We start from the raw sequence: 22,018 nt of genomic DNA, 5'->3' as shown, positions 1-22,018 counted from the left end.
AGAGTTTATACTCCAGACAGATGCCTCAGATGTCGTGTTAGCAGCAGTCCTTTCCCAGGAGATACACGGGGAGGAGCACCCTGTCCTCTACCTGAGTAGAAAGCTGTTCTCCTGCGAGAAAAATTATTCGGTCATAGAGAAGGAACGCTCGGCTATAAAGTGTGCGGTGGACACCTTACCGTACTGTTATTTCGAAAATTTAGATTATTATCCGACTATGCTCCACTCAGATGGATGAGGGAAAAAAGTGAAAAAATGCCAGAGTCACCCTCGGGTTTTTAGCCCTACAGGACTCCTACTTCCCTGTAGAACATAGAGCAGGGAAGCTACACGGTAATGCCGATGCTCTCTCGAGAATCCCCTGTCTGGTAGTAAACGGTGTCAACCCCACAGGTTTAGGCGGGGGGGTATGTAAGGTGGCTAATGGTCGCGTAGTCCATGGGAGGTATGTGTCACAGAGATGGCTGGTCTGTGTGATGTAACCCGGAGTGTTTCTCTAGAGCACATAAGCACTAAGAAGATCGTTTGGTGCACCTGGGAGCCGGGTTACGGGTAGCTAGGAGAGAATGGGCGGGTCCAGCTACCCACATACCTCATCTCTGGGTGTGGTTAACAGCCTATAAAATGAAGTCTGTTGTTTGGCACATAGTCTGTGTGTTTGGAGGTAGAAGGCCTACAGTGTATGTTTGTCTTCAGACCAAGCCAAGACACTGGACGCTACCGCAGCTTGTGTGCCACACAAGCCTGGCTGAGTAGAGACCTGCTAAGGACATTTACTTTGTTTGCCTGATCTAAAGGCTATTTGCTTTTCTGTTTGGCTTCTGGGTTTATGAAGTAATAAACCCATATGAAATTTAAGAACATGCCTCCTGTTTTCCTCCTATTGTACCCCAGTGAGTAAATCCCCTACAATATGTATAAAGGAAAGGGTATGGTACTCAGAGAATGTTTCAATAATTCGCCTCAATGCATTTTCCCAACAGGTTCATTAGGAGGCTTGATACAGGGATGATAATTCATGATGTTCAACATAGCGTGCCTAATAGCCAGGTGTCCATGTTTAAATATCCCACTTCATCCAAAACCCCTCCCAGACTATGAGGCTCATTCCCATTCCTAGAGGTGAATTGTCACAGGATATACAGAATAGAGTCTGTCTACAATAATATACTGCACCTACGCTACTTCTCATGAGCTAGAGGTTCGATAATGTCCATCACCTAGTGTGCATGTCCGGAAGTGACGTGCTTTATGCTGAAACACCAGATAAATTGATTGCCGCCGTGAAACTCGTACCTGTGACTGCGCATGCCCGTAGTCATCATTCCATCTAGGATCATTGTCCACAAATGTGCATGCCCATATGTCTGCGTTCCACACCGGAGTGCATATGGTATTGGATTGCATTCCACCAACAGAAAAATCCTCTGAGATCAGTATCATGGGAGACTAAAAACAAGTATTGCACATCCTTCCATCATGCAATCGGCATGTGGATCTACTTTATCACTACAAAATATATGGGATGGTGGCCCACAGTATACTCCTAAATGGTCATATTTGACCCCTATTGCATAATTAGAGATACACAAGGAACACCACACTTGTTAGTTACTAAATAGTATAATTGGGATATAACTGATAAGAAATAATTCTGATATAGAAGCTCAGATCTCTTGATGAAGTAAAACAATATGTGAACCTCGTTCACAGGGAACTGAGTAGCAATAGGTAGAGTATAAAATCCTAAAATGTAATCCAGAATGGGGCTGTATTCATACAAAACAGGCATAGGAAATTTGCTCATTCAGTCCCTTAGGGCCTAGTGAATCCAGTCTGGAAATACATTCACTTTCTTTTTTGAGGATACATCTATTAAGATCACCACCTCTCACATTGGGTTTAACCACCTCAATGATGCAAAAGGAGATGTCTCTTGTTTCACCTCAATGTGCACTGTTCATGTGTCTCACTAATGGGGTGTCCCAATGTCACGCCAGGTGTGAGTGCAACACAGAGGAGAAAGGGAAAGGGAGCCCAGACACTATGGAAAAGGGGGAAGAGGTGACCTCCTAATCTGGACTAGCATCACCCTGTCTCCCCCTAACGTCTCTATACAGCCTCCGCAGCTGTCGCCCATCACATGCCTCGCCCAACTATCCCTGTCGTAAGGCTATAGCTGGGGGTGGAAGGAGATGAGCACTAGTCAACCTCCGCTAGCACTCTAAAGACAAAAGGGAAAGACAACACAGGGGAATTAAAACTTTGCTTTAGAAGAAACTCCAACAGGGCACACGGCCTCAAGACTCCAAAGAGGACGTGATACTGCTTCAGCCAAGTTCCAAGTAGAAATGAGTATACCCGGCGACGCCAACATAGACACACCAGGTATATATACACCCAGACTAAATGGAGGTAGAATCTGGGTCCTAAACACAGCCTCTCATCTAGGCAGCTGTCTGCATTGCCAAACGTGGAGATCTCCTGCAAACCCCTGCAGGGCGACTGTCTGTCACCTCTGACACACCCGTGACACCCAACCATGGCGTATTTCGCCCAAATGCCCCCCCCCCCCCCCGACACTCCTCTTAGACTGCCTCTTGGTCGTGCTTACATAACCTAGGAGGTAGGTGCATGTGGCCACATATACAAGTATACAAGGTTTTACAGTTGGAATAATCCCTCTGGAAAGAGGTTTCACCTGTAGAGGAACTCGAGAAAGATTTACATGGTCTCATCCAATTACATGTACAACTTTCTACACATCTAAAGAAACCAGATTCTTCTATCCAGCCATGTCCCCTTGGGTGCAGTTTTTTTTAGAAACTATGCACTAAACGGTCCCTAATTGACTAACCCTTTCTGAAAGTTATTGTGGGAGCAGATCACAAAGCACCCTCAGGTCCAGGTCAGCCACAAGTACATCCTAGTGTTTTCTGAGGATATTAAAGATATGGTCACAAGTTCCTATTACTTGTGTTATCCCATATTTTTCTTGGCGTCTTGGTTAGGTATGTAGAAGTGTCTCTCTCTCCTGTTTTTCAGCAAACAATCGTGCGGAATCCAAAATGTACTTTGGATACCTTTTTCCCTGAATCTGGTGTTCATGTCTATTGCCTGTATATTAATATCTGTGACATTAGAGCAGTTTCTTCTCAACTGTAAAACATTGGCCCTTGGATATTTTTTTTTTTTTAGTAGGATGCAGTGGTGGCTATCCCACTTTAATAGTTTATGGTAGATGAGTGTCCCTAGGGTCCAAACCAGGGCTGTGGAGTCGGAGTCGGTGCCCATTTTGGTGGATTCGGTATAAAATGGACCCACTCAGACGCCTAAAATATATAATAAATTGGGTACAGTAGTTCAATGCAGTTTGTGAGGAATATTTTTTCATAAGAATTTGGGAAAGTTATGAAATGTCCTAGAATCATAGAATGGTAGAGTTGGAAGGGACCTCCTGGGTCATCTGGTCCAACCCCCTGCTCAAAGCAGGATTCACTAAATCATCTCAGACAGATGTCTGTCCAGCCTCTGTTTGAAGACGTCCATTGAAGGGGAACTCACCACCTCTCGTGGCAGCCTGTTCCACTCATTAATCACCCTAACTGACAAAAAGTTTTTTCTAATATCTAATCTGTGTCTCCTCCCATTTAGTTTCATCCCATTGCTTCTAGTCTTTCCTTGTGCAAATGAGAATAAAGATGATCCTTCTAAAATGTGACAGCCCTTGACATATTTGTAGACAGCTATTCAGTCTTCTCTCAGTCTTCTTTTTTGCAAGCTAAACATTCCCAAATCCTGCAACCTTTCCTCATAGGACATGGTTTGCAGACCAGTCACCATTCTGGTCGCTCTTCTCTGAACTTGCTCCAGTTTGTCTATGTCTTTTTTAAAATGTGGTGCCCAAAACTGTACACAGTATTCCAGATGAGGTCTGACCAAAGAGGAGTAAAGACCGATAATGACTTCACGTGATCTAGACTGTATGCTTCTGTTAATACATCCCAGAATTGTATTTGCCTTTTTTGCTGCTGCATCACACTGTTGACTCATGTTCAGTCTATGATCTATTAGTATACCTAAGTCTTTTTCACATGTACTGTTGCTTAGCTCTATTCCTCCCATTCTGTATATGCTTTTTTCATTTTTATTGCCCAGATGTAGTACTTTGCATTTTTCCCTGTTAAAAAACATTCTGGTTGCTGCCCACTGCTCCAGTTTATTTAGGTCTTTTTGAATCCTCTCTCTCTCTTCTCTAGTATTAGCTATCCCTCCTAGCTTTGTGTCATCAGCAAATTTAATCAGTTTACCCTCAATTCCTTGATCTAAATCATTGATAAAGATGTTGAACAATACAGGTCCCAGGACAGAGCCCTGTGGTACCCCACTTGAGACATTCATCCAGCTGGATGTGAAGCCATTTACAACCACCCTTTGAGTCCGATCACTAAGCCAGTTATGAATCCACCTAACAGTTGCCTGGTCCATTGCATACTTGGTCATTTTTTCAATAAGGATGGTGTGAGATACTTTGTCAAATGCTTTGCTGAAGTCAAGATATACTATATCTACAGCATTTCCCTGATCCACCCAGTCAGTGATTCTGTCATAGAAGGAAATTAAGTTAGTCTGACATGACTTGTTAGTTACAAACCCATGCTGACTCTGGTTAATCACTTCATTCTTATCCATGTACTTACATACATGTTGTTTAATAATTTGTTCAAAGATCTTTCCTGGTATAGAAGTCAGACTCACCGGCCTATAGTTCCCTGGGTCCACCTTCTTCCCCTTTTTGAAGATAGGAACAACATTTGCTCTTCTCCAGTCTTCTGGGACTTCTCCTGTTCTCCAAGAATTTTCAAAGATTATGGAGAGTGGTTCTAAAATTTCTTCTACGATCTCCTTCAGTACTCTGGGGTGTAATTCATCTGGACCTGGAGACTTGAACTCATTTATGTTAGCTAAATATTCCCTCACAATCTCTCTGTTTACAGATAACTTGGATTCTTCTATTCCTTTAAAAGGACAGTGAAGATCAGTTGATGTTACATTTTCTTTCTGAGAGAAAACAGATGCAAAATAGGAATTAAAAAGTTCGGCCTTCTCAACATCCTCTCTTACCATTTCTCCATTTTCATCCTGTAAAAATCCTATAAATGTCTTGCCTATTCCTGATCTAAGAGTCTAGACTTTTAGCTGAGAAAAGCCTTAGTTACTTACCGGTAACGGGATTTTTCGGAGCCCATGACAGCACCACGAGAGAGAGGATCCGCCCATCAAGGACAGGAAACCTACAGGTTAAAAAGGGCGGCACCTCTCTCTCGCCTCAGTTTAGTTAACAGAGCATGAGAGGACCGCCAAGGTTAGTTACAATAAACACATCATTACATTAAGTACATTACTTTCACCAACTTCTCCCAAAGGTGCACAAAACAAAGGAAAGCCAACTCTACGGGAGTGCAAAACACCAGTGAAAGGAGGGAATATACGGGTGCTGTCATGGGCTCCGAAAAATCCCGTTACCGGTAAGTAACTAAGGCTTTATTCGTTCTCCCATGACAGCACCACGAGAGAATTACAGAGACGAAAGGAAATTAGGGAGGGATCACCGCTTGAAGCACCCTTCTCCCAAAGGTGAGATCAGCAGAGACACCCAGGTCCAATCTATAATGCCTATAAAAGGTAGAAGGAGAAGACCAAGTGGCAGCCTTACATATCTCTTCGATGGAAAGCCCCGTTTTCTCCGCCCAGGAGGTTGCTATCGCTCTGGTGGAATGAGCTCTCAACCCCTCCGGAACCTCCTTATTCCCTGAGGAGTAGGCGAGGGATATGGCCTCTCTAATCCATCTTGCAATCGTAGACTTTGAGGCCTTACAACCCTTTCTAGCCCCCTGATGGCATATAAATAGGGAATTATCCTTCCTAAAACTGCGTGAAATCTGTAGGTATTTGAGTACGCACCTCCTCACGTCTAAAGTGTGTAGCCTCTCCTCCTTTTGATTTTTGGGGGGAAAGCAAAAGGTTGGGAGAACTACCTCCTGAGTTCTATGGAACCGAGTGACTACTTTTGGAAGAAAGGCTGGGTCAGGTTTTAATACAATCCTATCATCCAGAATCTGAGTAAATGGCGGACATATGGAAAGAGCCTGTATGTCACTCACTCTTCTGGCTGAAGTCAGGGCCACTAACAGGGCTGTTTTTAGGAGAATAATTTTTGGGGAGGCTAAATCTAGGGGCTCGAAGGGAGGATTAGTTAAGGCCTCTAGGACCAAATTCAAATCCCAGGGAGAGGATTTTGCTTTGATAATGGGTCTACACCTAAAGGAAGCTTTTATAAATCGTGCTATCCAATAATTAGCTGCAATATCGGAAGAAAACAAAGCTCCCAAAGCCGACACCTGTACTTTTAAGGTACTAGTGGTAAGCCCCAATTCTAAGCCCCGCTGCAGAAACTCTAGTATTTTCCCAATAGGGGGCCCCTCCTCTGATTTAAATTCAGTAAATGATAAAAACTTCCTCCAGGTCCTCGCATAAATGCGGGTGGTAACGGGTTTTCTGCTAGACAAGAGAGTATTTACTACATTTGCGGGGAATCCCTTGTTGGTTAACAGCACCCTCTCAAATTCCACGCCGTCAAATGGAGACTCGAGGCTGGAGTAAGGGAAACCGGACCCTGTGTGAGAAGGTCTGGAATCTCCGGAAGGATCCAGGGATCTGATATGGATATTTTTCGGAGACAAGGGAACCACGGTCTTTTGGGCCAAAAGGGGCATATGAGTATTACTCTGGCCCTGTCTGCCCTGATCTTCCTTATAACTGCTGGAAGCAGGATCATGGGAGGAAATGCATATGTCAGAGGGAATTTCCAGGGAACCATAAAGGCGTCCACTGTCAGGGGTTCTTCTCTGGGGTCTAGGGAACAGAATGTTGTCACCTTCCGGTTGCATTTCGTCGCAAATAAGTCCACTGTCGGAAGACCCCACATTGCCACAATTCTGGAGAAGATTTGAGGATTCAAGGACCATTCTCCCTCTTTTATGGAAATATGGCTTAGGAAATCCGCTGTGACGTTTTCTTTCCCTTTTAGATGAATAGCCGAAAGGGAGAGACAATGATATTCAGCCTTCTGAAAAAGTCTGTCCGCTACCCTCATTAAGTCTCTTGAGCGGGTTCCCCCTTGGTGATTTATATAAGCTACCGAGACTTGATTGTCCGAGAGTATACGGACATGCTGGCCCTGTAAGGAACTTGTTGAACGCATAATCCACCGCCAAAAGCTCCTTAACATTTGATGACAACTGTATCTCACTCCTTGACCAGGTCCCCTGAACTAAGTTCCCATTGAAGTGAGCTCCCCAACCTGCAGCACTCGCATCTGTAGTTAAGACTGCCATCGGCTTACACTCCCAGGGGACCCCCCTAGAAAGATTATCGTGTCATAACCACCAATGAAGGGAATGTATGGCCCGAGGACACAGGGTAAACTCACGGTCTAAATGTCCTTCTAGGACTGAGTTGTTATACAATACATCCCACTGAAGAGCCCTTGAATGAAATTGTGACCAACGAACTGCGGAAAAACTCGAGGTTAAGGTCTCTAATAACGACATGGCTTTACGGAGTGACATAGAGGGTTTATCCATACACTGTCTTACCAAACCCTGGATTCTTGTGATTTTTTCTTCAGATAAATAACATAACCGTTTTTTAGAATCTAACATGACCCCCAGATACTGCTGAGCTTTGAGTGGAGTTAATCTAGATTTTTCCAAATTTAGAAACCACCCCAAGCCCTCCAAGACAGACATGGTCACCCGAAGGTGGGCCTCGCATTGAACAACAGAGTTTCCCACTATCAGGAGATCATCTAGGTAAGGGATTATTAGAATGTCTCTTTCTCTTATATGGGCCATAACCTCTGCCATTAATTTGGTGAAAATTCGCGGGGCTATTGCTAACCCAAAGGGAAGTGCAGTGTACTGAAAGTGTTTAACCACCCCCTTAATTTCAATGGCCAGCCTCAGGTATTTCTGATAGTAACTATGAATGGGAATATGGTAATGCGCATCCTTGAGATCGAGAACTACAATATAACAGTGGGGAAAAAGCAACTTTATTACTGTTTTCAAGGATTCCATTTTGAAAGTGTCTACTTTAAGGAAGCTATTTAAGGATTTTAGATTTATAATTGTCCTGAAACTCCCATCCGGTTTTGGGACCAAGAAGAGCGGGGAGTAGAATCCGAGACCCTTTTCTGAATCCGGAACCTCAATCAGGACGTTTTTCCTTATTAAGACTTGAATTTCCGATACGAGGGCAGTCTGGCGTTCTGGGGAGGAACTAGAGGGAACAATCATGAATCTCTTGTGAGGAAAAGCTTGAAATTGAAATTTTAGACCATATTTAATCAGGCTCAAAATCCAATTACTATGAGAAATCTGTTCCCAAGCTGGGGAAAATAATGACAATCTCCCTCCCACCTGGGCTGATTGTGCATTCCCTGGCTTCTGCTGATTTTTTGGAGATGAACCAAAGAGAAGGCCTCTACCTTTTCGACCTCTTTCTTCGGACTTGTCCGGTTCCCTGAAGAATCTTCTTCGGATGAATTTTCTTTTCCGAAACGATCTCTTAAAGGAGGGTAGAGGTACTGATGGAAAACACTTCTTAGGATCTCCGGCCTTCTCCAATAATTCGTCCATAGTCTGGCCAAAGAGATATTCCCCTTCGCAAGGGATTGCACACAGCCTGGACTTTGTCTGTACATCCCCAAGCCAGCATTTAATCCATAGCGCTCGTCGAGCCGCATTTGACAGAGCTGATGACTTTGCTGCGAATCTGACTAAGTCCGCAGACGCATCAGCAAGAAAGGCCGCTGCACCCTGAATCAGTGGAAGGGAAGAAATAATCTCCTTCCTAGAGACACCATCCCTTAGCTGACTGTTTAACTGTTCCAGCCAAACCATCAGGGCTCTAGATATGCAGGTGGCTGCTACTGCTGGTCTCAGTGCTCCTGCAGCTGTCTCCCATGCACCTTTTAAGAAGGTACCGGCTCGTCTGTCCAGGGGGTCTTTTAATGCTCCCATGTCATCAAACGGGAGGGAAGTCTTTTTTGCCGCTTTAGCGACAGCAACGTCCAGCTTTGGTGCTTTTGACCAAGAGGAACATATGGCATCCTCAAATGGGTACCTCCTCTTGAAAGATGGAGGAACACTGCCCTTCCTGTCGGGTTTTTTCCACTCTCTATCATTGAGGTCTTTTACTCTTGTATTCACGGGAAAACGTTTTCTCTTTTTCTGACCTAATCCACCAAACATTAAGTCCTCCACAGACTTTTCTGCCCTCATGTCTACAATGCCCATGGTAGACCGGACAGCTTTTACCAAGGCATCAACCTCCTGCAGAGGAAAACACTGTCTATCCGATTCACTATCAGAAGAAGAGAGAGCGGAGGAGGAAATGTCAGATATCTGGACCCGGCTCAGGTTCCCGAGAAATATGAGTAGATTCTGAGCCTTGCAAAGCCTTGCCTATTTCCTCTCTAATTAAAGTCTTTAGGTCCAGGGACAACCCAGAGGTTTCCTCCGCCATTACTTTGTTAATACACAGCTGGCACAATTTCTTATTATATGCATCTGGGAGCGGATTGCTGCATAAGGCACATTCTTTATGTTTCGTTTTAGCTGAACATTTCTTGCTCTGAAAGAGGAGTTTATAGAAAGAAAAAAGGAGGAGGAAACTATTAGTAGAACTTCCACGAAGATTCCACTTACCCCACAGAATATCTGGTACCGTAGAAGCAGAAGAATCCATCATAAAAGGCGGGGAATCACGCTGAACCGGACTATTTTTTCTGCTCTTAGTGGTGAACGACTAGACCCAGACCGGGAATAACGTTGCACCACCAGTTGTGAGGGCTCCCCAGAGGGCTGCTCCTGCAGCAGCTGCTCTTGCTGAGGTGAAAGCTGCTCCTATGAATCTCCCATGTCTACCAAGGTAACAATGGGCTGGGAAGCACCTTTGTATGTTGCCAGGACTCTTTTATACTGGCCATGCCAGGTACCATGTGTGTTTTTTTTTCTTTTTTAGAACCCAGGAGGGAGTCAATTGTTCCCACGTGGTTCCCCCCCCAGGTGGGCTCACCGCCGCCTGCCCAGCTGACGTTGTCCTCCTCGTGGCTTCGGCGTCCTCATGCTCGCGCGCACTTCCTGGTTGCGCGCGCGAGCTCCGCCCACTTCCGGTGACGTCCCCGACGCACCGGAAATACGTCACAGGGCCGCGCCTGTCACGTGCCCCGCCGGCGCGGCCGGATCTCCTGCCTCGTACTGCCTGCCGCAACGCACATGGAGGTGCCCCAATGAGCCCTGCCGTGGCGTCTCCAGAGGCCCAGGACAGACAGCTCCATCCAACGCCCTGTGGCTCCCTCTGGGGCAAGAGACCATCTTCTGCAGGTAAGCCTGCGAGGTCTCCCATCATGGACAGGAAACCTAAGCTGAGGCGAGAGAGAGGTGCCGCCCTTTTTAACCCGTAGGTTTCCTGTTCTTGATGGGCAGATCCTCTCTCTCGTGGTGCTGTCATGGGAGAACGAATAAAATGTGTCCTACTGTAAATCACTTAAACATGAGCCATGTATGAGGGAGTCGGAGTCATGAAGTCGGAGACGGTGTCATGGAAATTTAGGAGTAGGAGTCAAAGGTTTGGCTTACCGACTCCACAGCCCTGGCTCCCATCCCGTACTTTCTTGATTGGTACATCAAGGAAAGGCAACTGGTAATAATTAAACTCTGATATAAATCTAAGGGCCACTCTATGGATATTGAGCTCCCTGACAAATTAAAGAAATTGTTCACTCGTCCTTGACCAGATGATAAAAATGTTGTCAATATATCTATATCATACCCCAATATATGGTTGCCACTACTTATAATCATCACTGAGTATTTTGGTTTCCTCCCACCAGCCCAGGAATAGATTAGCAGATGAGGGGGTACAGGGGCTCCCCATCGCAGTACCCCTGAGCTCGTTTAAGTACTTCCTGTCAAAAAGTAAGACGTTATGAGTAAGAATGAATTTTAGAAGATCCTCCATGAAGTCATTATGTCTACTACACTCTATTGATATCGATTTCAATAAACATCTTACGCCACTGATATCATCCTCATGCGATATATTACTGTACAAAGCCTCGATATCTAGTAAGGCCTGCTCCCCTACATGCATGTATACATGCTCGAGGGTATATGTAGGGGAGCAGGCAGAGGGAAAACCAACTCCAGAGGGATTATTCCAACTGTAAAACCTCAGGACTTATTCCAACTGCAGGACCTCAGGCGGTACTGTGGGAACATTATACTGTGTGGGGGCATCATCCATACTGCATAAGGGGCATAATGGGGGCATTACACTGTGGGGGGCATCATACATACTGCATAAGGGGCATAATGGGGGCATTACACTGTGTGGGGGCATCATACATACTGCATAAGGGGCATAATGGGGGCATTACACTGTGTGGGGGCATCATACATACTGCATAAGGGGCATAATGGGGCATTACACTGTGTGGGGGCATCATACATACTGCATAAGGGGCATAATGGGCGCATTACACTGTGTGGGGGCATCATACATACTGCATAAGGGGCATAATGGGGGCATTACACTGTGTGGGGGCATCATACATACTGCATAAGGGGCATAATGGGGGCATTATACTGTGTGGAGCATCAAAAATACTGCATAAGGGGCATAATGGAGGTATTACAATGTGTGGGGCATCATACAGTGGTGGTCAAAAGTATTGGCACCCCTGCAATTCTGTCAGATAATACTCAGTTTCTTTCTGATAAAGGTTGCAATCACAAATTCTTTGGTATTATTATCTTCATTTATTTTGTCTTCAATGAAAAAATACTAAAAAGAATTGTCTTAAAGCCAAATTGGATATAATTCCACACCAAACCTAAAAAAGGGGGTGGACAAAAGTATTGGCACTGTTTGAAAAATCATGTGATGCTTCTCTAATTCGAGTAATTAACAGCACCTGTAACTTACCTGTGGCACCTAACAGGTGTTGGCAATAACTAAATCAGCCAGTTAACATGGATTAAAGTTGACTCAACCTCTGTCCTGTGTCCTTGTGTGTACCACATTGAGCATGGAGAAAAGAAAGAAGACCAAAGAACTGTCTGAGGACTTGAGAAACCAAATTGTGAGGAAGCATGAGCAATCTCAAGGCTACAAGTCCATCTCCAAAGACCTGAATGTTCCTGTGTCTTCCGTGCAGTGTCTTCAAGAAGTTTAAAGCCCATGGTACTGTAGCTAACCTCCCTAGATGTGGACAGAAAAGAAAAATTGATGAGAGATTTCAACGCAAGATTGTGCGGATGGTGGATAAAGAACCTCGACTAACATCCAAACAAGTTCAAGTTGCCCTGCAGTTCGAGGGTACAACAGTATCAACCCGTACTATCCGTCGGCGTCTGAATGAAAAGGGACTGTATGGTAGGATACCCAGGAAGACCCCACTTCTTACCCCGAGACATAAAAAAGCCAGGCTGGAGTTTGCCAAAACTTACCTGAGAAAGCCTAAAACGTTTTGGAAGAATGTTCTCTGGTCAGATGAGACAAAAGTAGAGCTTTTTGGGAAAAAGCATCAACATAGAGTGTACAGGGAAAAAAAAGAGGCATTCAAAGAAAAGAACACGGTCCCTACAGTCAAACATGGCGGAGGTTCCCTGATGTTTTGGGGTTGCTTTGCTGCCTCTGGCACTGGACTGCTTGACCGTGTGCATGGCATTATAAAGTCTGAAGACTACCAACAAATTTTGCAGCATAATGTAGGGCCCAGTGTGAGAAAGCTGGGTCTCCCTCAGAGGTGATGGGTCTCTCTCAGAGGTCATGGGTCTTCCAGCAGGACAATGACCCAAAACACACTTCCAAAAGCACTATAAAATGGTTTGAGAGAAAGCACTGGAGACTTCTAAGGTGGCCAGCAATGAGTCCAGACCTGAATCCCATAGAACACCTGTGGAGAGATCTCAAAATGGCAGTTTGGAGAAGGCACCCTTCAAAATTTCAGGGACCTGGAGCAGTTTGCCAAAGAAGAATTGTCTACAATTCCAGCAGAGCATTGTAAGAAACTCATTGATGGTTACCGGAAGCGGTTGTTCGCAGTTATTTTGGCTAAAGGTTGTGCAACCAAGTATTAGGCTGAGGGTGCCAATACTTTTGTCTGGCCCAATTTTGGAGTTTTGTGTGAAATGATCAATGATTTGATTTTTGCTTCATTCTCTTTTGTGTTTTTTCATTGAAGACAAATTAAATGAAGATAATAATACCAAAGAATTTGTGATTGCAATCATTTTCAGGAAGAAATTGAGTATTATCTGACAGAATTGCAGGGGTGCCAATACTTTTGGCCACCACTGTACATACTGCATAAGGGGCATAATGGGGGCATTACACTGTGTGGGGGCATCATACATACTGCATAAGGGGCATTACACTGTGGGGCATCATACATACTGCATAAGGGGTATAATGGGGGCATTACACTGTGTGGGGGCATCATACATACTGCATAAGGGGCATAATGGGGGCATTACACTGTGTGGGGGCATCATACATCCTGCATAAGGGGCATAATGGGGGCATCATACATCCTATATAAGGGGCATAATGGGGGCATTACACTGTGTGTGGAGCATCATACATACTGCATAAGGGGCATAATGGGGGGCATTACACTGTGTGGGGGCATCATACATCCTGCATAAGGGGCATAATGGGGGCATTACACTGTGGGGGGCATCATACATCCTGCATAAGGGGCATAATGGGGGCATTATACTGTGGGGGGCATCATACATCCAGCATAGGGGCATAATGGGGGCATTACACTGTGTGGGGGCATCATACATCCTGCATAGTGGCATAATGGGGGCATTACACTGTGTGGGGGCATCATACATACTGTATAAGGGGCATAATGGGGGCATTACACTGTGGGGGGCATCATACATCCTGCATAAGGGGCATAATGGGGGCATTACACTGTGTGGGGCATCATACATACTGTATAAGGGGCATAATGGGGGCATTACACTGTGGGGGGCATCATACATCCTGCATAAGGGGCATAATGGGGGCATTACACTGTGGGGGGGCATCATACATTCTGCATAAGGGGCATAATGGGGACATTACACTGTGTGGGGGCATCATACATACTGCATAAGGGGCATAATGAGGGCATTACACTGTGGGGGGCATCATACATCCTGCATAAGGGGCATAATGGGGGCATTACACTGTGGGGCCAGTAAAGGGGTCCTGTACTATGAGAACAATACGTTTCCTCCCTTCCTGTCTCCATAGTTGGGTCGTATGTATCTATCACAGGAAACAGAACAAAAACCTTATGATTCTTATAAAGGGGCAACACAAGACCCCAAAAGAGTCTCCGTGCTGAAGGGGCTAATGCCCCCTGCGCCCAGTAATGGGGTCTCCACATACCTCCACCTGCAGAGCCGCCACCACATATATGGCTGTTCTGTGCGCACAGGAGCTGTGATGAGGTCACAGGAGGGGAGGAGTCAGGGGTCACATGATCAGGGGCCTCAGTGGATGCAGGACTCTGCTGTGCTGGTTGTCATGGTGCTGGATGAGCTGAAGTTTATGTGTGGGGTCAGGAGGGGTTTACAGTGTGGATGTAGCAGAGCCGCGTGTGTACGAGGTGTACGGAGCAGAGCCGCGCGTGTACGAGGTGTACGGAGCAGAGCCGCGTGTGTACGAGGTGTACGGAGCAGAGCCGCGCGTGTACGAGGAGTACGGAGCGGAGCCGCGCGTGTACGAGGTGTACGGAGCGGAGCCGCGCGTGTACGAGGTGTACGGAGCAGAGCCGCGCGTGTACGAGGTGTACGGAGCAGAGCCGCGCGTGTACGAGGTGTACGGAGCGGAGCCGCGCAGGTACGAGGTGTACGGTCGGAGCCGCGCGTGTACGAGGTGTACGGAGTGAAGCCGCGTGTGTACGAGGTGTATGGAGCAGAGCCGCGTGCGTACGAGGTGTACGGAGCGGAGCCGTGTGCGTACGAGGTGTACGGAGCGGAGCGTCGTGTGTGTACGAGGTGTACGGAGCAGAGCCGCGCGTGTACGAGGTGTATGGAGCAGAGCTGCGCGTGTACGAGGTGTACGGAGCAGAGCCGCGCGTGTACGAGGTGTACGGAGCAGAGCCGCGCGTGTACGAGGTGTACGGAGCAGAGCCGCGCGTGTACGAGGTGTACGGAGCAGAGCCGCGCGTGTACGAGGTGTACGGAGCAGAGCCGCGCGTGTACGAGGTGTACGGAGCGGAGCCGCGCAGTTACGAGGTGTACGGTCGGAGCCGCGCGTGTACGAGGTGTACGGAGCAGAGACACGCGTGTACGAGGTGTACGGAGCGGAGCCGCGTGTGTACGAGATGTACGGAGCAGAGCCGCGCGTGTACGTATCTGTGCGCTGTAAGGTGGCTTCCGGACAGGTCATGGATGGGAGGTATGTGTCCCCGAAGTACCAACCTTCGGTGATGTAGGACCCGGAGAAGCAGGCTCCAGCACACATAGTGGTGAGAGGGAGTTAATGGGCCCGGATTAAAGGGCCGGGTTTTACGAGCAGCTGAAAGAGCTGGGGGTGGGGGGGGGTCAGCTGCTCACTTACCTCCAGTTCAGGTCTTGGAAGGCCTGATTTAAGACAGCTGTGCCTGTCTCAGTGTGCTGTGTGTTGTGCAAGGTGAGCAGACCTTGCATGTGCTGCTCAGAGTCTGCTGGAGGTAGAGAGAAGCACTACATTTAAACGGCTGAAGCCGTGCTGCATATGGACGGGTTATTTTGAGTTTTGTTCTATTATACCTTTTGTGCCAGAAAAAGGCTGTTATGTTTTGTTTTCCTGGTTGGTTTATGGACATTTTATAAACCACCAGTTTGTTTTTGAACCTGCGGACTGCATTCCTGTGTGAACCTGCGCCGGCCCGAGAGCTTATCTGTCACAGATTGGTGGAGAATGCGGGCACAAATCCCAAGGGGCAGTGTGACTGCTACAGGAAAACGTATATGTCCTGGGTGAAGGCCGCCAGCCAGCAAGGTTCGTCCGGCAACATGGAGGAGCTGATAAAGCAACTGGTGCAGGCGAATATACCTCAGCAGCAAGCTCAGCAGACCAACAACAGTTCCAGCTTCAACAGCAATAGATACAGCAGTGACAGCAGCAGGAACAGATGACGCTCCTGGCGTAGGCCCTCCGTATCGGAGAAGCCGCACCACCTCCAGGCCAAAGCGATGAGACCCAGGTGAGGAAAACCGTGAGAGGGGCGTTGCAAAAGATGACTCCGGGGGGTTGACGTCAAGGCGTTTCTGGCCGTGTTTGAGAGGGTGGCGGACTATGAGATACTACCACCAGAGCAGTGGGCGCCATATCTGATCGGGGAACCACAGAAGGCGTATTTTGATCTGGCACTGCAGGACTCTAAGGAGTATAGCAAGTTTAAGGCTGAGATCCTGGGGCGGCTGGGCATAACCCTGGCAGTCAGAGTACGAGTCCACCTCTGGGACTTCCACAGGGACAAAACTCCTTTGTCACAAATGTTTGATCTTCTGCACCTGGTACAAAAGTCGCTGCAGCCAGAGACTTGTTCCCCAGCCAGATGGTAGAGAGAGTGGTCATGGATCGTGGATCGGTTTGTCCACTCTGCCGAAGCCGATTCAGTCCTGTGTTGCCCAGGGAGATCCCCAAAATGCAGACAACCTGGTGGGCCTAGTAGAGAGGTACCGGGCAGTAGAGGGCTCCCTGGGTGGTCTAGCAGTGGTTATGTCACCTTTCTGGGGCTCCCAAAAGAAGGGGACTAAATCTTCACTGGGCGTTCGTCCAAAGTCCAAGAGGCAGATGAATCGCAGCTGGGGAATCAGTCCCAATCCATCCTCTGTTGGAGTTGTCATGCCCCTGGCCATATAGCTGCTTGGTGGCCCAGGAACTCTGAGCCAATGGACTGCAGCATAGGCCGGCATTGCTTCTACTTTGCCTACCCTGCCTCTAGTGCGGTTCATCAACACGGCGAGAGCCCTCTGGCGTGCTCAGTGTCCGTGAACGGGATGCAAGTGTCTGAACTGCTGGACTCAGGAAGTTTGGTAACCCTTATAAGCGCCAAACTCCCTCATTGGCTGGTTCCTGGGAAGGTGGTGGGTGTCTGGTGTATCCATGGGGACGCTAAAAAATGTCCTGTTGCCAGGGTGGATGTAAACACGGACTGTGGCACCACAGCTCAGGAAGTGGGGGTCGTTAAAGACTTGTTGCACCTGATAATAATCGGACGGGATTGTGCATTATTCTGGGACATGAGGGGGAAAGTGGTGACACCTGGTTGCTTAGATGACAGCCAGAACACCCCTGAAGAAACCTCGCCGCAGGCCGTAACCGAAGAGTTTCCCATGTGTGTTTGTGGGCGATGAGGATGGGGCAGCATCTCCTGACGCCAACATCCCTGAGCTGGAGGTGTCCAAGGGAAACTGTGGAACTGCCCAACTCAGGGATTTAACTCTTAAAGGGACATTTGATAATGTGTCTATACTTCACGTTGTTGCTCAAGAGCCGGGGGTGACACCAGATATCCATACTTTGCCGTCAATGGGGACTGAGTCACCAAGGTGAGAGGGGAGCTCGTCGAGCCAGTTGCTGGTGCTGGGAACATACAGTCGTAAGGTATTAGACATGGCCCATGCACATGTGTTAGGTGGTTGCCTGGGGGTAGAAAAAACACAGGAACGAATCCTCCAGAGGTTGTATTGACCCGGTTGTCACAGAGAAATTGTAAATTATTGTAGGTCCTGTCCCACCTGCCAGCTGACCACTCTGTTGACACGCCTCCGGTGCCGTTACTTATCATCGAGGTGCCCTTTGATCGCATAGCCATGGATCTGGTGGGGCCCCTGGTAAAGTCCACCAGATGGCATCAGTGCATCCTAGTGGTACTCGACTATGCGACATGGTATCCGAAGGCTGTGCCGCTACGTAACTCCTCCTCCAAGTATATAGCTCGGGAGTTTGTCCATTTTTTTTCTAGAACGGGGTTACCTAAGGAGATCCTAACGGATCAAGGGACCCCATTTATGTCAAAGGTGATGAGAGAGTAGTGCAAAACTCTGCAAATCACACAACTACGGACCTCAGTCTACCATCCACAGACGGATGGCTTGGTGTAAAGGTTTGGCAAAACCTTGAAGGCAATGTTAAAGAAGGTCGTAGAGAGGACGGCCAAGACTGGGACTGCCTACTTCCGTACCTTCTCTTCTCCATCAGAGAGGTACCACAGTCCTGTACTGGATTCTCCCCTTTTGAACTGTTGGATGGCTGACACCCCCAAGGACTCCTGGATGTGGCAAAGGAGACCTGGGAAGCGGAGTCTATACCCTGCAAGAGTGTAATCGAACACGTGGCCCAAATGCAAGAGAGAATTGCCAGGGTGATGCCCATCGTGAAAGAGCACCTCCTCCAAGCACAAGAGGCGCAATCTAGGGTGAACAATAGATCAGCACAAGTGAGACACTTCAATCCTAGGGATCGGGTACTGGTACCTACAGCGGAGAGCAAATTCTTAGCCAAGTGGCAGGGCCCCTACGAAATAGTTGAAAAGGTTGGTGAGGTCAACTATAAACTCTACCAGCCAGAGAGAAGGAAGCCCTACCAGGTGTACCACGTCAACTTGATTAAGCCATAGTGAGATAGGGAACCCGTGGAAGCTTCGTGTTTAGTGGCGGAGCCTGACGCTTATGTGAAAGAGGTCAAGGTGGCAGAGTCACTGTCACGTGCCCAAAAGCAACAGTGCAAAGAGTTGCTACATTAAAATAAAGACCCGTTTTCGGAGTTGCCAGGACTCAATCAGGCCATAGAGCATGAAGTACTCACAGAGCCTCATGTTCATGTCAACCTAAAACCATATCGGACCCAGAGGCCTGCAGAGAGGTGATCTCGAAAGAGGTGAAGCGGATCCTGAACCTGGGAGTCATTGAGGAGTCCAAGAGTGGCTGGTCCAGTCCTATAGTCTTTGTGCCGAAACCAGATGGAGAATCGCGGTTTTGCAACGACTATCGGAAGCTGAACGAGGTCTTGAAGTTTGACGCCTACCCAATACCTAGGTTAGATGAACTTATTGAAAGGCTAGGACCCGCTCGGTACATCACCACCCTGGACCTCACCAAAGAATATTGGCAGATTCCCCAGTCCAAAGAGGCCAGAGAGAAGATGGATTTCTCGATGCCAGACGGATGTTATCAATACATCAGGATGGCTTTTGGGTTGCAGGGAGCTCCGGCCACCTTCCAGAGAGCCATGAACCGGATCTTAGCACCCCGCAAAAAGTATGCAGCGGCCTACCTAGATGACATCATCATATTCAGCCAGGACTGGGAACGTATTCTTGGAAAAGTTCAAGCCATACTTGACGCCCTAAGGAAGGCGGGCTTTACCATCAACCCGAAGAAATGTGCCATGGAGATTGAAGAAGCAAAGTATCAGAGCTACGTGGTTGGTAGAGGGGAAATAAAACCACAAATAAATAAGGTCGAGGCGATCCTGAACTGGCCACAGCCCCTCTTGAAGAAGCAGGTCAGGGCATTTCTAGGCATCGTGGGCTGCTATCGAAGATTTGTCCCTAACTTTGCCCTGATAGCAGACGGATCTGCTGAAAGGGACGAAGTCAGCTATGGCCAAGTGGTCCACGGAAGCTGAAGTGGCCTTCCAGGAATTGAAACTGGCCCTCTGTAAACAGCCAGTCTTGGTGGCGCACAACTTCTCCAAAGAGTTTGTGGTCCAGATGGATGCATCGGATGTCGGGCTGGGAGCAGTCTTGTCCCAGGAGATTAACAGAGACGAACACCCTCTAATGTACCTCAGTCGAAAACTGTCCACATGCGAGAAGAACTACTCTATAGTGGAAAAAGAATGTTTAGCCATCAAGTGGGCGTTGGACACTCTGAGATATTGCCTGTTAGGTAGATGGTGCAGGTTAGTGTCGGACCATGCCCCACTGCGGTGAATGCGAGAAAAGAAGGGGAACAATGCCCGAGTAACTAGATGGTTCCTAGCCCTACAAGATTTTAGTTTCCAGGTAGAGCATAGGCCTGGGAAACAACATGGGAATGCTGATGCCCTGTCAAGGGTCTGTTGTATGGTGGCAGAAGGTGCCAAGGCTCCCGCTTTGGGCAGAATGGGGGTTTGTAAGGTTGCTACCGGACAGGTCGTGGACGGGAGGTATGTGTCCCCGAAGTACCAAGCTTCGGTGATGTAGGACCCGCCGAAGAAGCAGGCTCCAGCACACATAGTGCTGAGAGGGAGTTAATGGGCCCGCATTAAAGGGCCGGGTTTTACAAGCAGCTGAAAAAGCTGGGGGAGGGGATCAGCTGCTCACTTACCTTCCGTTCAGGTCTTGGAAGGCCTGATTTAAGACAGCTGCGCCTGTCTCAGTGTGCTGTGTGTTGTGCAAGGTGAGCAGATCTTGCATGTGCTGCTCAGAGTCTGCTGGAGGCAGAGAAAAACACTACATTTAAACGGCTGAAGCCGTGCTGCATATGGACTGGTTATTTTGAGTTTTGTTCTGTTAACAGCTTTTTTTCTGGCACAAAAAGGTATATGTTTTGTTTTCCTGGTTGGTTTATGGACATTTAATAAACCATCACTTTTGTTTTTGAACCTGCAGGCTGCATTCCTGTGTGAAACTGCGCCTACCCAATTGCTGATCCGTCACAGCATGTACAAGGGGTACGAAGCGGAGCCGTGCGTGTACGAGGTGTGCATAGCCGTGCGTGTACAAGGCGTACGTAGCAGAGCTTTACGTGTATGAGGTGTACGAAGTGGAGCCGTGTGTTGTGGTGTTTACAAGGCGTTCTTTATACTCCATTTAAAGTCTGGCAGTTGTGTGTTGTTCCAAACTATTCACACTTGGTCGCTAACCAATACCATACTACAAGGTCAGTACCTAAAACCGTGGTCGTCATACATATCAGATATTACTGTGGTACTAATCCAGAAATTTTTAGGGAACCTGTCAAATATTTCCTCACCTACTGTACTCACCCATCCCTTGTAGATTGTGAGCCCTCGCCGGCAGGGTTCTCTCTCCTCCTGTACCAGTCGGTGACTAATTTTTGTTGAAATTATTGTACTCATTGTTTGCTATGTATACCCTGTTACACATGTAAAGCACCAAGGAATTAGTGGCGCTATAATAATAAATAATAATAATTATACTCCGTTTAACCCCTTAAGGACCGAGCCACTTTGTAGGTTAGTGACCAGGCCATTTTTTTTCAATTCTGACCATTGTCACTTTATGAGGTAATAACTCTGGAACGCTTCAAACGGATCCCCCTGATTCTGAGACTGTGTTTTTTTTTTTTTTTTTGTGACATGTTGTACTTCACAACATTGGTAAAATTTCTTTGACATGACTTGCGTTTATTTGTGAAAAAAAATATGGAAAATTTCTAAAATGTCACAATTTTCATACTTTGAATTCCTATGCCTTTAAATCAGAGAGATATTTCACAAAAAATAGTTAATAAATAACATTTTCCACATGTCTAACATATCTACTTTATTTCAGCACAATTTTGGAACCAAATTTTTTTTTTATTAGGTAGCTATAAGGGTTAAAAGTTGACCAGCGATTTTTCATTTTTCCAACAAAATTTACAAAACCATTTTTTTAGGGACCACATCACATTTGAAGCGACTTTGAGCGGTCTATATGACAGAAAATACCAAAAGTGACACCATTCTAAAACCTGAACCCCTCAAGGTGCTCAAAACAACATTCATGAAGTTTATTAGCCCTTCAGGTGCTTCACAGGAATGTGAATGGAAAAAAATGAACATTTTATTTTTTCCCACAAAAATTTGACTTTTGTCCAAAATTTTGCATTTTCACAAATCTAACATGAGAAAATAGACCATGCAATTTGTTGTGCAATTACTCCTGAATACGCTGGTATCCCAT

At 47.0% G+C, this 22,018-nt stretch overlaps 1 protein-coding gene across 2 annotated transcripts in view; it reads right to left on the bottom strand.

The window, feature by feature from the left end:
* Positions 1-22,018, bottom strand: part of LOC141205556 (uncharacterized) — a 116,458-nt gene that overhangs the window by 65,542 nt on the left and 28,898 nt on the right. Inside the window, exons 1-2 of one of the 2 annotated variants that reach the window (XM_073664125.1) lie at positions 12,055-12,338; positions 4,759-5,061 (exon numbers count right to left, since the gene is read on the bottom strand). The exons of the other annotated variant lie outside the window; for it this stretch is intronic. The gene's annotated coding sequence lies outside the window, so the exon portion shown is untranslated. Of the gene's footprint in view, positions 1-4,758; positions 5,062-12,054; positions 12,339-22,018 lie in introns of those variants that run through there. 2 annotated transcript variants of the gene reach the window in all.

Source organism: Phyllobates terribilis, unplaced genomic scaffold (genome assembly GCF_046119375.1).
Source record: "Phyllobates terribilis strain yellow unplaced genomic scaffold, ASM4611937v1 Scaffold_140__1_contigs__length_4765195, whole genome shotgun sequence".
Classification (NCBI taxonomy): Eukaryota; Metazoa; Chordata; class Amphibia; order Anura; family Dendrobatidae; genus Phyllobates; species Phyllobates terribilis.
The sequence above is the reverse complement of the archived record's forward strand: the minus strand, read 5'-3'. Positions and strand labels throughout refer to the sequence as shown.